Source organism: Martes martes (genome assembly GCF_963455335.1).
Source record: "Martes martes genome assembly, chromosome: 2".
NCBI classification, from domain to species: domain Eukaryota; kingdom Metazoa; phylum Chordata; class Mammalia; order Carnivora; family Mustelidae; genus Martes; species Martes martes.
In genome coordinates, this window is record NC_137889.1 from 203291061 (window position 1) to 203305172 (window position 14112).

Here is a 14112-nt window from a genome sequence, read left to right on the forward strand (position 1 = left end):
TGTGATCTCTGTCAAATAAATAAATAAAATCCTTAAAAAAAAAAGAAAAAGAGGTCAGACTGTTGTTATCAGAGGTGGAAGCGTGAGGGGTGAGAGTTGGGGGCGGAGGGATTGGAGGAAGGTCATCAAAATGTACATGCTTACACTTACAAGTAAGTACCAGGAATGTACTGTACAACTTGATAATAACTGACACTGTTGTCGTACACAGCGATTTATTGCAATGAATTATACAAGAAAGTTGTTCAAGTAAATTCTACGTGCTCTCATCACAAGGAGAAAATTGTTTTCCTGTCTTCGTTTCATATCTATATGAAAAGACAGATGCTAACTTCACTGATTATAGTAAACATTTCACAATATATGTAAATCAAACCATCATGCTGTATGCATTAAACTTATGCAATGAGGTATGCCAATTATTTCTCAATAAAACTGGAAAAAAATTTAAGATGACCTTCATCTTGTTTGTTTGAACAAACTGCTATGTATCCAATGATGACATAAGAAAGAGAATTTAGAAAGAGTTAATTGTGGAGTAGCAAGAATTTCTCGCTGAGAGGATCTTGGCTACTGATGTGACCTGTTCCCCCACTTTCGGTATAAAAGCAAAGGTTGTTGTTTTATGGGTATTAAGTTTCAGTTTGTAAGATTAAAAATTTCATGGAGCCTGTTTCACAACAATGTGACTATACGTAACACTACTGAACTAACATTACTTTAAAACGGTTAAGATGGTAAGTTTCATGTTATGTGTGTTTTATCAGAATTTTTTTTTTTGAAGTATGGAAAGAGCAAAACTTCTCAATACCAAGCACGGTAGTTGCAGAAGTATGTTATCACTCAAAGCATTCTGCCTTGAATAACTTGGTAGAAGGTGATTACATTTAATGGAGAAAGTGAGCATATAGGAGGAGCAACTTGGGGTGAAAATACTAATAGAAAACATGTTTCGCACCATCTTTCCTTTGCCCAAACGATTTCAGCATTGCCAGGGTCGCGTCTCAAACGGGAACTCTTGCGTCTCCCTCTTCTTCCACCTCTGGGCTCTCTTCTAAGGCATGGGCACCCTCAGCCAGGGACAGGTGCAGCCCGGAAGGGAGAAGAAGAGGAATCAGTGCATAATTGCTCCGTGCTACCCATCTTTCCTGAGACAGTTTTATTCCAGGCTTCAAAGGGTGCCAGCGTGTCCCCAGTGGGTCTGAACCCCAGCCCCCGATGCTGGTAACCAGTTCAGTAATCTACCCCCCCAACCCTTTTCTTGGGCTTTTCTGTGTTTCTGGTTTCATTCCCTTGACTCTCTCCTTTCTGCTTTCTAGGATCATCTTCCAGATAAACTATCGAGACCCAATCCTTGTCTCAGTTTCTGATCAAATCTAAGGTAGAGATATTGAATGAGGGGCACCTGGGTGGCTCTGTTGGTTACGCATCCAACTCTTGACTTGGGCTCAGGTCATGATCTCAGGGTCATGAGATTGGGCCCCAAATCAGCCATGGAGCCTGCTTAGGATTCTCTACCTCCTTCCCTAAAAAATGAAGAAGAAAAAAGAGATACTGAATGATATTTAAGATAAGCAAAGCTTAAAGATTAAAGCATAAAGATTAGTTGAAGATGTCCCTTAGAAAGCTAGAAATTAGTGTCATTTCAAAAATAACTTTGTCCATTGTCTTGATCTACTTAGCTCTCTTTCTTTCCAAAAATTGTTCTTTCCGTCACTCATTTACGTTTTGTATTGTTCTGTGCTTCTTCTCTGATTCCACTGCCGTTGTTTTTTTGAAGCCTGAGATCTTTAAAAAAGTTCACGGAAGAGAAAGTTCATTTAAAATGCTTTATCTTGGGGCACCTGGGTGGCTCAGTGGATTAAGCACTGCCTTTGGTTCAGGTCATGATCTCAGGGTCCTGGGGTAGAGCCCCACATTGGGCTCCCTGCTCAGCGGGGAGCCTGCTTCTCCCTCTGCTTGTGCTTTCTCTTTCTCTCTGTCAAATAAATAAATAAAATCTTTAAAAAAATAAAGAAAATGCTTCACCGTTTTCTTCCTCAAATGGATTATATGTGACTATATACAGGTCTAGTTTCTTTTCAGAGACTCTCTATCCCTCTTCAGTTTCTAGCCTTTAGGCCTTATTGGGTAAGGGTAAGTTCTTTTACCTTCTCTGCGCCTTTTTTTCAGCAAATGGAAAATAGCATTCTTTGAAAAGACTGAGACACAATAAAGACATTGTGATCCTGCCTGATTTTGTCAGTCTCCAAGAGCTGTAACAAAGATGTTTCATTTCCTTCCTTTAAAAAAAAATACCTCTAGGAACCCATTATGTCCCTGTGGTCACATCTTATTGGAGGTACAGCGTCAGAAATGTGGTTGAAATCTGGAGAAATCCAGGATCTTTGCCACTTTTCCAAAGACTAAAAGAAATCTTTGCAGAAATAAAAGCTATTTGTCTTAGGAAAAGTAAAATTGTTCTGCTTGAATCAAAATTGTTGTCACAAAGAGAACAAAAAAATGGAAAGTTTGGGAGATGAAATGAGGATTAACCCACTCTTGTAAGTGAGAGCAGTCTTCCTCTTCCTGTCGCAGGGATGCTCGGATCACGTTTCTTTACCCTAATCCTCAGGCAGGCAAAGGGATGCCCATCTCCTAGGGTATCGTTTTCCCCCCTGCTTTGCTTTCTCCCACTTTTATACGTGCTCCCTATTGTCCTTCCCAGAAGTAACTTTTTTCCCATGATATTTAACCTCTTCATAAGGTTTAGAGGACTTGTTAATTTGACTTAAGTTTAAATAAAATCATTGGAAACTGGGCATTCAAAAGACATTAATTCAAGGATTGTCACACAAAAAAGAATGACTTTAAACAAAACAAACTAGAGTAATCAAGTGTTGATGATTTAAAAAAGGTCAGAAATAATTTCTTTCTTCTTATATATAAGTTTATGTATAAGAAAATGAAGGTCCATGAAGTTTAAGTGATACCTTCAGAGCCACAGTCCAACAATCAGCATTGTCAGGACTAAAACATACTCTTTCGTGCTTTAATGTAATTTAGTTGCAGTAAAGCCCGGGCGGTAAGCGACTCCGTGCTGTTGATCTTGTTTATGACATGTGTCTTGTTTCTGAAGGAATCCTAGTGATGATCTCATCTACTTGCTTTGACAGATTTTACATCTCACAGCTGCGGAAAGCCTGATACATTGATTAAGTAATTTGGCTGACCACATGGTTAATCAATGGCAGAGCTAGAACCAGAACTCACTCACTCATCCATCCATCCATCCATCCATCCATTCATTCATTCATTTCTTTTCTCATGCAACACATGTTTCCTGAGTGCATTCTCTGTTGCAGGCACCATGCCAGGCAATGCAAATTCAAATAGTGACCAACATAAACAGTGCCTGCTCTCCTGGAGCTCCCGGTCGTCCGTGGCCGGGTGGCCATACATCTGATGAGGACATAAGAAAGAGAGCCTGGGAACGGTTAGTTGTGGAACAACAAGAATTCCCAGTTGGTAGGTTCTTGGCTGTCTATGTGGCCTATTCCCCTCAGCCTCAAAGTATAAAAGGCACAAGGCTTATGGCTTTGGGGGTCCTCTTACCTGGCTGGTTCTTAAGGGACTGAATAAACCAGCCACTTGGCACACACCAGCATGAGGAACTAAGAAGAAATGATCAGTGCATACGGCCCCTTGTAAACTCCTGTGGTGGGTAACATCTACTCCCCTCGATTGTTTGTTCTGTAGCAAAGCAAAGCGACAGCAGCCTTTGTTAGCATCTAGATTGGCTTTATTGCCAGTAGTTGAACCAGGTCGACCTTTGTGGACCAACCTGGTTTACTGTTTATTGGCCAGTGAAAGCTACTCCCAAGTGTAGCTAACTATAGCGTCCAATCCCAGGAAGAGGGAAACAGGTGGCCGCTCATCATGCCACTAGCTGGTTGGAAACACGTTCATACCAGACAGCTTCCTCGTTTAACCTTACTTATGTACTTTATAAATCACACTGCTGACTTCCAGTTGTACACACCGACCTTGACTTTCATGCAGATCTAGCCCCTAGAGGACGGTTGGTACAGTATAGTTTAGAGTTTGATCAAAGAATTGGGCTTACTTTCACCTAGCGTCTGAAAACATTTATGAAACGAATGTTCTTTTTGGAGAGACTAGCAGGACCAGCCACACGTTCAAGTCCTTTTTTATCTTCCCCGGTGTAGGAGACAGACAGATTAATTATCTCATAAAAAGCTATGTGGAAAAAAAGCCGCATAGACACAGTTGTGGTGAGTAGGGATACTTTAACAAGAATGGGACATCACGGAAGGGCCTAATCTGGGGTTGGTGTGGGAGATAAGTCAGGGAAGGCTCTTGTGAGGAAGCAGCTTTGAAGCGGAGATATTTTTTAAAATAAAGAAAGAAATAAGAAAGAAGAAGTTAGATAAGGAAAACGGTGGGAAGTGGAGGGAACACCCCCCTCCCTTCTTCATGTTTTCCATTTAAAGGACAGAATCACTTACACCTTGTCATTTATACGCCATTACATTCATATACCTTAGAGACACTTAAAACCCAATTAAGATCTTGACTGTGGTGGTAGTTACATGTCTGTTCATTGGTCAAAACTTAGATCTGTACACCAAAATGAATAAATTCTACCATATATAAATTTTTTAAAAGAAGTAAAAACAAAATACAAATTATATAGGGCATTAACTACTGTGGTCCAATCGCTTCTTTGGCTTCATACTGAAAAGCGAAAGTAACATAAAAGCGTGCAGAGGCTTATGTGTGCTTCCTGGAAATTCTAATCTTGCTCTTGTGAATGGAGTGTTTGCTCTTGTTTTTGGCCTTTGTCTGAATATTTTATGTTTCTAACACAAGAAGTGCCCTTTACTATGGCTTTATTATTTAGACAGGCTAGAAAAATCCCTAGAAGAAAAATACGTTTTGTAACATACCAATTTGGCAAACAGAGTGTCATCTGAAGGCTTATTCTGGCGTTACATGACAGGTGTCTTTGTTATCTAGAAGAGATATGGCTGTACTCGCCGGTTAAACACATGATACAGGTGTCTGAATGTCATCACTCCAGGAATGGGAAGACACGAGAGATCATTATCTCATAGTCTGCAACACTTGTGTCCCGTTGTTGTTAAATCGGAGGCCTGTCATTTCGCCATGTGTCATCTGATGACATTGTCTCTGATATTTATGGCAAAGGAAATCTCTTGTGATCTTTACCACTCAGGTGAAACAGCATTTCCTCTACCTTTTACGGAATCAAAGAAGTCTTTCTCAGGTGCATTTGTTGACTTGCATCAAAATGTAAGTCCTCCTCTCCTCCAAAATGATTTTTCTCCAAATTCTTAAGGGGAGAAAAGGGGATTGCATTTTGATGGTTAATGGTACTGAGATGTGACAGGAAAGGGCAATACTGTTCCATTTATATGGATTGGATCCTTGGTTTTCACAGCAATCATCAAAACAGAAGAGGTTATGACTGACTCTATTGTACCAATGAGGAGAGTGAGGCCCAGAGAGGGTTAGAAACTGGCTCCAGGTGGCAGAGCTCGGAGGTGCTCTGAGCCTGGTCCTGGCTGCGGAGGGCTGACTGTGCGCTTTATGTGCCGAGGGCAGGTGTGCTCGTGGAGAGGAGTAATGCTGAGAAACTACCGAGCATCCTCTGATTTTGGCGTTGAGGTCCGTGCCGAGTTCTGACTGTTGGGTTGTGTTCTCACTGTGGCTGGTCTCAATTCTTACTGAGATCTCGCACCTGCTTCCCAGCGTGTACACGGATGGTCGTTTCCCTTTAAGAAGCTTTAAGGGTCTCCGGGGGGTTGGGTTCCTTACAATCTCGCTTTCAGTGGCGGTAAGATTAGGTACAAACAATTGCAGTCAGAAGCGCAGGTTTCCTTTCTCCTTATTAACTCGCGCAGAGCCAATATTTTTAACTCCATCTCAAATGTTTCAAAATCCTCTACTTTGGTAACAAAGCAGCAACCCCTTGCTGTTAAGTAGATGATTCCTTTATGATTCTGTTTTCCTTACAATCCATGGACATTTCCTTACAATACATTTAAAATGTTTAATCTTAGACATGCCCCAAGACTTCCATTCTAATGCTTTGTTGTCTTTTATTTATTTTTTATTTTTTTAAAGATTTCATTCATTCATTTGACAGACAGAGATCACAAGTAGGCAGAGAGGAAGGCAGAGAGAGAGGAGGAAGCAGGCTCCCTGCGGAGCAGAGAGCCCGATGCGGGGCTCGATCCCAGGACCCTGGGACCATGACCCGAGCCGAAGGCAGAGGCCCCAACCCACTGAGCCACCCAGGCGCCCCCTAATGCTTTGTTGTCTTAAACATATGATCTTGTTGCCCATCTTTCTCCGAACAAATCCAAGCACGTTATAGATGAAACTTTACGGCATTAAGAGGCCCTAAAATATTTTTTTTAACTTTAAGATTTAATCATGTATGAGAAACACTCTTAAAGCTGACAAGTTTTTTTTTATCTCAGTTTTGCTAATGGGGAAAAAGAGATGAAAATGGGTTCAAGTTTGTTCTAAGTTTTCTCTAGCCCCTCAGCGACTGGGAGGTGATTCGAGTCAGTGTGAAACTATCTGCTTGGTTTTAAGACACAGAGCTTTAACTGCTGTGGCATCAGGCGGCTGCTGCAAAGGTATTCTGAAGTGAAAATCTGAAGCAAAATTGCTTTCTTGTTGCGGGGGCACACGTCATCTGAACAGATCCTGACACCCCGCAAACCGTGCCGCACCTGCTGGAGGGCTCAGACGCAAGGAGGGGACCCACCCGGGACTCTCACTGCCTTCGTGCATTTCTAGCACGAAGAAGGATCGCTATTATTTGAAGAAGATAGCTGAAAATGCAAACGCGCTCCTTGACTTTATCTTCCGTCCCTTTAGCGTCCTTCAGAATAAGGCAGGTAAAGCTCATTCCTTCTATAATTCACAAATGGTCACTGGAAATGCCTTTCAGTTGCTGAAACACCAGTAGGCGGTCCTAATCCAACCTTGCAAACACAGACAGCAGCAAGCTCTTCTGCCACAAAGTATGACATACGCAAGCATTAATTTTATTTATTTTACTACCTGCATTTTCAAAGACAAGATGAACTGATCAAAAAAATGATTAAGATTTTATTTATTATTTATTTGAGAGAGAGAGAGCACGAGCAGGGGGAGGAGGGAGGGAGAGGGAAAAGCAGGCTCCCTGCTGATCACAGAGTCTGATGAGGGATCTGATCCCAGAGCCCCAAGATCATGACCTGAGCCAGAGGCAGAGCCTCAACCAACTGAGCCACCCAGGTGCCCCTGATTAAAAATTTTTAAAAGGATTTATTTATTTGTTTTAGAGAGAGGAGGATAGGGAGAGGGAACGAGAGAATCTTAAGCGGGCTTCACGGCCCGCCCAGCCAGGAGCAAGGATGGCGAGGCTTGGTCTCACAACCCTGGGCTTAGGACCTGAGCCAAAATCAAGAGCCAGACGTTTACCCTACTGAGCCACCCAGGCACCCCTGATTAAAATACTCTTATCCTCATACATCAGTTGGACCTTTTTGGCATATATATATTTTTAAGGTTTTATTTAGTTTTTTGAGAGAGAGAATGAGAGAGAGCATGAGAGGGAGGAAGGTCAGAGGGAGAAGCAGACTTCCTGTGGCGCAGGGAGCCCGATGCAGGACTCGATCCCGTGACTCCAGGATCATGACCTGGGCCAAAGGCTGTTGTTGAACCAACTGAGCCACCCAGGCACCCACCTTTTTGGTATATTAAAGAAATACACTATTTTGACAAATTTAACATAAACAATTATAATTTTTATAGTCGTGCAATTTTAATTTTAAATTAAATTTGTGTAAGGATTTCTCATTCATAGTCACATGTGTGTTCTTACTTCCTTCTCAAAACAAAGGATATCAAACAGAAATGATCCCCCCATTTTTAGAAAGAACGAAAATGAGGCTCTCAGGTTTAACTAAAGTTATCCCGTGTGTGTGTGTGTGTGTGTGTGTGTGTGTGTGTTTATATGCAGAGGGGGGCTGCAGAATTAGAACTCAGGGATATTGGTTCTTGTTAGGGGGTCTTTTCCAACATTTCCCCTGGTGTCTTTACAAAATGAACTAAGTTTTGAAGGAGTCCCGGCTTCTGCTCTACGGTGCTGAGACTTCAGGAAATTTGGATGTATAAGGTTTGCTTTGTTCTGTTATGTGCGGGCACCAGAAAGAACCATGTGCCTTTCTGTCACAGAGCCCCCCGTTTGCTGGCTCCAAGCCCCTCCAGCTGTGTGTTGCCATAGCTCCAAAATTCTTACAGGAAACAAGGTCGGAACGGTTACCTGGTGTTCAGTATGTGTGTAAGAATGAGAGTGAGTCACCGCCCCCCTCCTTTCCCGGATTACGTCCTCCCACATCTACCTACTCCAAATACAGGGTGGGGGGGCGCCTGGGTGGCTCAGTCATTAAGGGTCTGCCTTCGGCTCAGCTCATGATCTCAGGGTTCTGGGATCGAGCCCCGAATCGGGTCTGTGCTCTGCGGGGAGCCTGCTCCCCCCCGCCCACTTCCTTTCTTGTGTTCTGTCTCTCACTGTCTCTGTCAAATAAATAAATAAAATCTTTTAAAAAAATATGGGGTGGAGAAGGAACGTGGAATTGTAAGGGGAACTTACGGTGGAAAGTGTTCAGAGGGAAATAAAAGTAGCATCCCTGAGGCAGTTTCGCTCATTCACAAACCGCAGAGTGAAGTAAGTTTTCTGAACTAGAATGCCTTTTCTCCTCATTCTCATAGAGGATAAAGTGAGGTGCCTGGAAAGCGGATATTTTGGTAATGAGACTGAAATAAAATATCTCAAGCTGGGGCCAGACTCTTAATCGTCAAGTTCATTTATTCTCTCAACATTTACTGGTCACCCACGGCATGTCAAGTGTCATTCTAGATGTTCGGTGAGTGTCTGTGAAGAGAAGAAAGACCGTTCCCCTCGTGCAGCTTCCAGACTGGCGAGGTGAGAGAGACGGCGAGCGGTCAGCAGAGCACAGGATACGGGGTGTGCAGAGAGCGCGGTTGCTGATGGACGGCTCCCAGGACCTGAGTTCAAACCTCGGCCCTACCACGGCCTCGCTGTGGGACTTGGTACTTGCCGGCTCTGGGCCTGTTTTCTTACGACCTCTGAGACGGACGAGACGATAGTGCCTGCTCCCTTAGGCTGCTGTGTGCGTTAGATAAACTCATACCCGGCAAGAATGCCTGACACGGGAAGAGCTCTCTGTTCATGAGATCGATCGTTGCTGTGAAAAACAGTGAGAAGAAAAGCAGCGTGGGTGGCAGGGAGTCTGTAGAGGCTGGAGTTTTACACACGTTGCTCAGGTGACATTCGAGAAGAAAATCGACGAGCAAAACCTTGGAGAAGTTAGTTGGCCAAATACCCCGGGGAACCAAGCCCGAGGGAGGGAGTAATCTTTGCGAATGTCCTAGGCTGACTGTAGGGCTGCTGTGTTGGCAGGACTGCAAAGAAGCCAGGGGGGTCCGAAAAGAGTGAGCCTGGAGATCGAGTAGGAGCTTGGAGCCCACTGGGAGGGTTGGAGTTTTATTTTAAGTGAGAAATGAGAAGCGATTGGTAGTCGTCAGAAGAATGGCAGACACTGAATTTCTCTTTAGGAGGATTACGATGCTGCACTGGAAATGATGTGTAGGGAGGCGAGGCCAAAAGCAGGGACACCAGTCATCCAGACGAGAGGTGATGACGGCTGAAACCTGGGTGGGGTCGTGGCAATGGCGGTCCTAAGAGATGTTGGGATTCTGTACACATTCTGAAGATGCAGCCCACAGAGTTCCTGCTAAACTGCATCTACTGGGTGTAGGACAAAGAAAAATCAAGAATGCATCCAAGATTGAAAGTCTTCTTAAGGACTTCTCCCACCTGCCCTCCTTCCTGCCGACCGTGTTTCCATCCCGTCCTCGGTTTTTCTCTTTGCCATTATTTGTCTCGTGCCAAGAGAGTTCCAAAGTCTAGGAAAAGTCATAATGTAAGGGAAGAAGAGTGGTTTTGTGAGGGATAGTGGGGTAGAGGAGAGAAGCGAACTCCATCTGGAGGAGGAATTCAGGCTCGCAGCTCCTCCACAGAGTATCCCGGAGACCAGTCCCAGCTGGAAAGAGATATATAGGGAGAGGCTCCACGGCCCCATCCTTAGAATGCCCAGCTCTGTGGGTTATCTGCCACGGGATGAGTCAGGTTCAAGACATCTCTCTGAGCTGGTATGGATTTCTATACATCTTGGACATGGGGAAACAGAAAGTAGAGAAATTTAAAAATAAATACTGGTGCTAAAAATCTATCTTTGAAAAATGTAGGATTTTTATCTCCTCTCTGTCTCCTCTTCCCAGACTTTTTCATCACTTTTTTTCTCTTTCTTCTCCATGTATGGGTATAAGTCATATTCAAATATCTAAACTGTCAAAGAAGAATTAATTACTTCAGGAGCAGACACTGACTTTTTCCAGTGGTGTCGATTAGACAAGATAAACCCGTCTGTACAGGTTCAAATCAACAATGTACTCCAAATAGTGATTTTCTTTCTTTTTTTTTTTTTTAAGATGTTATTTATTTGCGAGAGAGAGAGAGAGGGAGGGCAGGGGTGGGGGCAGAGGAAGAAAGAGAGAATCTTAAGCAGACTCTGTGCTGAGCAGGGAGCCCAACGCGTGATCTCATGACCCTGAGATCATGACCTGAGCCAAATCAAGAGTCAGACACTTATCCAGCTAAGCCACTCAGGTGCCCCTCAAAATGGTGATTTTCTGAAGGAGATTATCATATGGAAAAAAAATCTTCTTTGTCCCATTTCTTCTATCATCTCTCTTTTCTTCTTGCTTCCCTTCCGCCATTCTTATCACCCAGATATGCATCCATGGAAGCCATTTCGAGTTTGATGCCTCAAAGCCTTCATCTCTGTTAAACCACAGTTCCCCTTAAAAAGGAATTTTCCTTGGATCTGATCATGTTCATTGACAAATTAATCGATGTTGTGGCCACAGGCTGCATTTCTTGGGAGTAGGGAGAGCAAGGGCACTGGATTCATCGACATCTCCTGTCACAAGTCAATGAGCAATCATTCAGTCCTCTTGGGCCCTAAGCAGGTGCTCCGTCCTTCCTTTCTGCCCACGGTCGCAAAGGTTCCCAAGACTCCGGATGACAGCTCCTATGTTAGTACTTAGAGGCTCCACTGACAGGTGCTTCTCTATATAACCAGACAACAGGTGTTTGCCTGGTGCCGCCTGCCAAAAGCCAAGGAGCCAGAGTAGAAAACAAAGCCCATTTGTGAAAATGATTACTGTAATTAAGAACTATGGTGAAGCAAACGATGAGAACACGCACACATTCACACTCACGCTCTCCAGAGTCCTCCATGCCCTCGACAGAGGAAATCACAGACTACACATCTCCCAGCATTACAGTGTACTTTAGAAAACTTTTTAAGCTTCATTTATTTCTTCTCTGATGCTTTTCCTTTCACTAAAAATTCGTCATTGATGTATAGTTGACAAACAACATCCAATTAGTTTCAGGTGTACAACTCAGTGGTGCAACAATTATACACATCCCGAAATGCACACCACAATAAATGTATTACAATATTATCAACCGTATTCCCTAGGCTGTACTCTTCATCCCGTAACTTATTTATTTTATAATTGGAAATTTGTATCTCTTGAACCCCCTCACCCACTCTGCCCACCCCCTACCTCTCTCCTCTTTTGCAGCCATGGATTTGTTCTCCATATTTATGAACCGGTTTCTCTCTTTGTTGTTGTTTGTTTGTTTGTTTGTTTGAAAGCATAAAACTCTTCAAAGAAAACATAGGCAGTAAGTAATTTCTTGGACATCAACATTGGCAATATTTTTCTGGGTAATTTCCCCAGACACAGGAAACAAGAGTAAAAATGAACAATCGAGACTACATAGAAATAAAAAAAGCTTTTGTACTGTGAAGGAAACCACCAACAAAACAAAAACGCAACCTACCAAATGGGAGAAAATACTTGCAAATGGCATATCTAAAGCCAGTAAGAATGGCGGGTACCAAGATAAGAAACAACAGTTGTTGGCGAGGATGTGGAGGAAAGGGAACCCCCATGCACTGTTGGTAGGAACGCAAACTGGTGCAGATACTAATGAAAACAGAATGGAGGTTCCATAGTAAGCTAAAAATAAAAATGTCATACACTCTAGTAATTCCACTTCTGGGTATTTATCCAAATAAATGAATACAATGAATACACCCATCTGGAAAGATAAATGCACCCCTATATTTATTAGAGTGTCATCTACAATAGCCAAGATATGGAAGCAACCTAAAAGTGTCCCCTGATCAATGACTGGATAAAGAAAATGTGGTGTGGGGTGCCTGGGTGGTTCAGTCGGTTGAGCATTCAACTCTGGGTTTCAGCTCGGGTCATGATCTCAGGGTGATGGGACAGAACCTGAGTCGGGCTCCACACTTGGCTTGGAGTCTGCTTCTCCCTCTCTCTCTGCTTCTCTCCCTGCTCATACTCTCTCTTTCTCCAAAATAGATAAATGAAATCTTAAAAAAGAAAAGATGGCATATATACTCAGTGGAATATTACTCAGCCACAAAAAAGAATGAAATCTTGCCCTTCACAACCACATGGGTGGATCTGGAGGTTATGAAGCTAAATGAAATAAGCCGGACGGGGAAAGACAAATACCACATGATTTCACCTATATGCGGAATCTAAGAAAAACACAACAAATGAACATACAATGTACTTTTAAATGCTAATGTTCTTATCTCTTCTGGTGATGAGTGGAAATGACTGGTAAGCCATCTTTTGAAACCAGTTCTGGTAAGGATCCTCGTTCAGGATTCACATTATTGTGTATCTGGGGGATTACAAGGCAGTGTGTGCTGGAAGGAGGCTGCCTTTGGGAACTTATGATTGATTGGAGACTATTTCTATCCATAAGAAAAATGAAACAGCTGAGCAAAAAGTGAATCACGATACGTTTGGTCGTGGCCTTCATCACAGCCCTGAGTTCCACCATGTGTCCCTCTGGGTCCCGGCAAGAAACTGCCTCATCTACAACCAAGAAAAGCCCTGGTAATAATACAGTGTATGTTCCTCAACCCCTGACTTAAAGGTCATGCAGGAGCTTCAAAGACAGAGCAAAGAGCAGAGTAGCTTGCATAAACTCTTCTTTTAAAAAAATCTGTGAAGGGGCACCTGGGTGGCTCAGTCAGTTCAGCGGTTCAGTGTCTGCTTTCAGCTCAGGTCATGATCCCAGGATCCCTGCTCAGCGGGGAGCCTGCTTCTCCCTCTGCAGCTCCCCCTGCTTGTGCTCACAGTCTCTCTCCCTCTGTCAAATAAATAAATAAAATCTTAAAAATAAATAAATAATAAATAAAATCAAAATACCTGTGAATATGAATTAGCCTTTTTTTTTTTTTTTCAGGAGCTTAAGATTCTGTCACTGCTCTAATCTGGTATGGGCCAACGGCAAAGACATAGGCTGGTAAAAGTCATGGGTTTTATCAACATGATTTTTATATTATGTATATACAGTCACAATACTCAAAATAAATTATGTACGTTAGGTCCTTCTGCTTCTTTTTTTTGTTCTTCTGCTTCATTTTAAATCCCATTTGTATATGTTTACATGGGAGCTGAGAGGATAGTCATGTGGGTAGTTCAATTTTATCTGTGATATACTGTGATTGTTAAATGCTTTTATACTGTGATTACCAAAATAATGGTCCATGATTTTTGAGCTAGCAGTTTTGCAATGTGGGGGAAAAAAAAATAAAGGAAGAAACAAAAAAGACGGTTCATAAATAATTCCTGTAAAGATCACAGGAATGAGATACATTTTTTTGCACTTTTTTGTCATTGTCTTTGTTTTGTTTTTTAATTTATATTTATATTTATATTTACTTCTTTATTTTCTTTGGGTTTTTTTAAAAAGATTTTATTTATTTATTTACTTATTTATTTGAGAGAGAGAGCATAGGAGTTGGGGGAAGCGCAGAGGGAAAAGCAGACTCCCCACTGAGCGGACCGCGGGATCATGACCTGAACCAAAGGCAGACACTT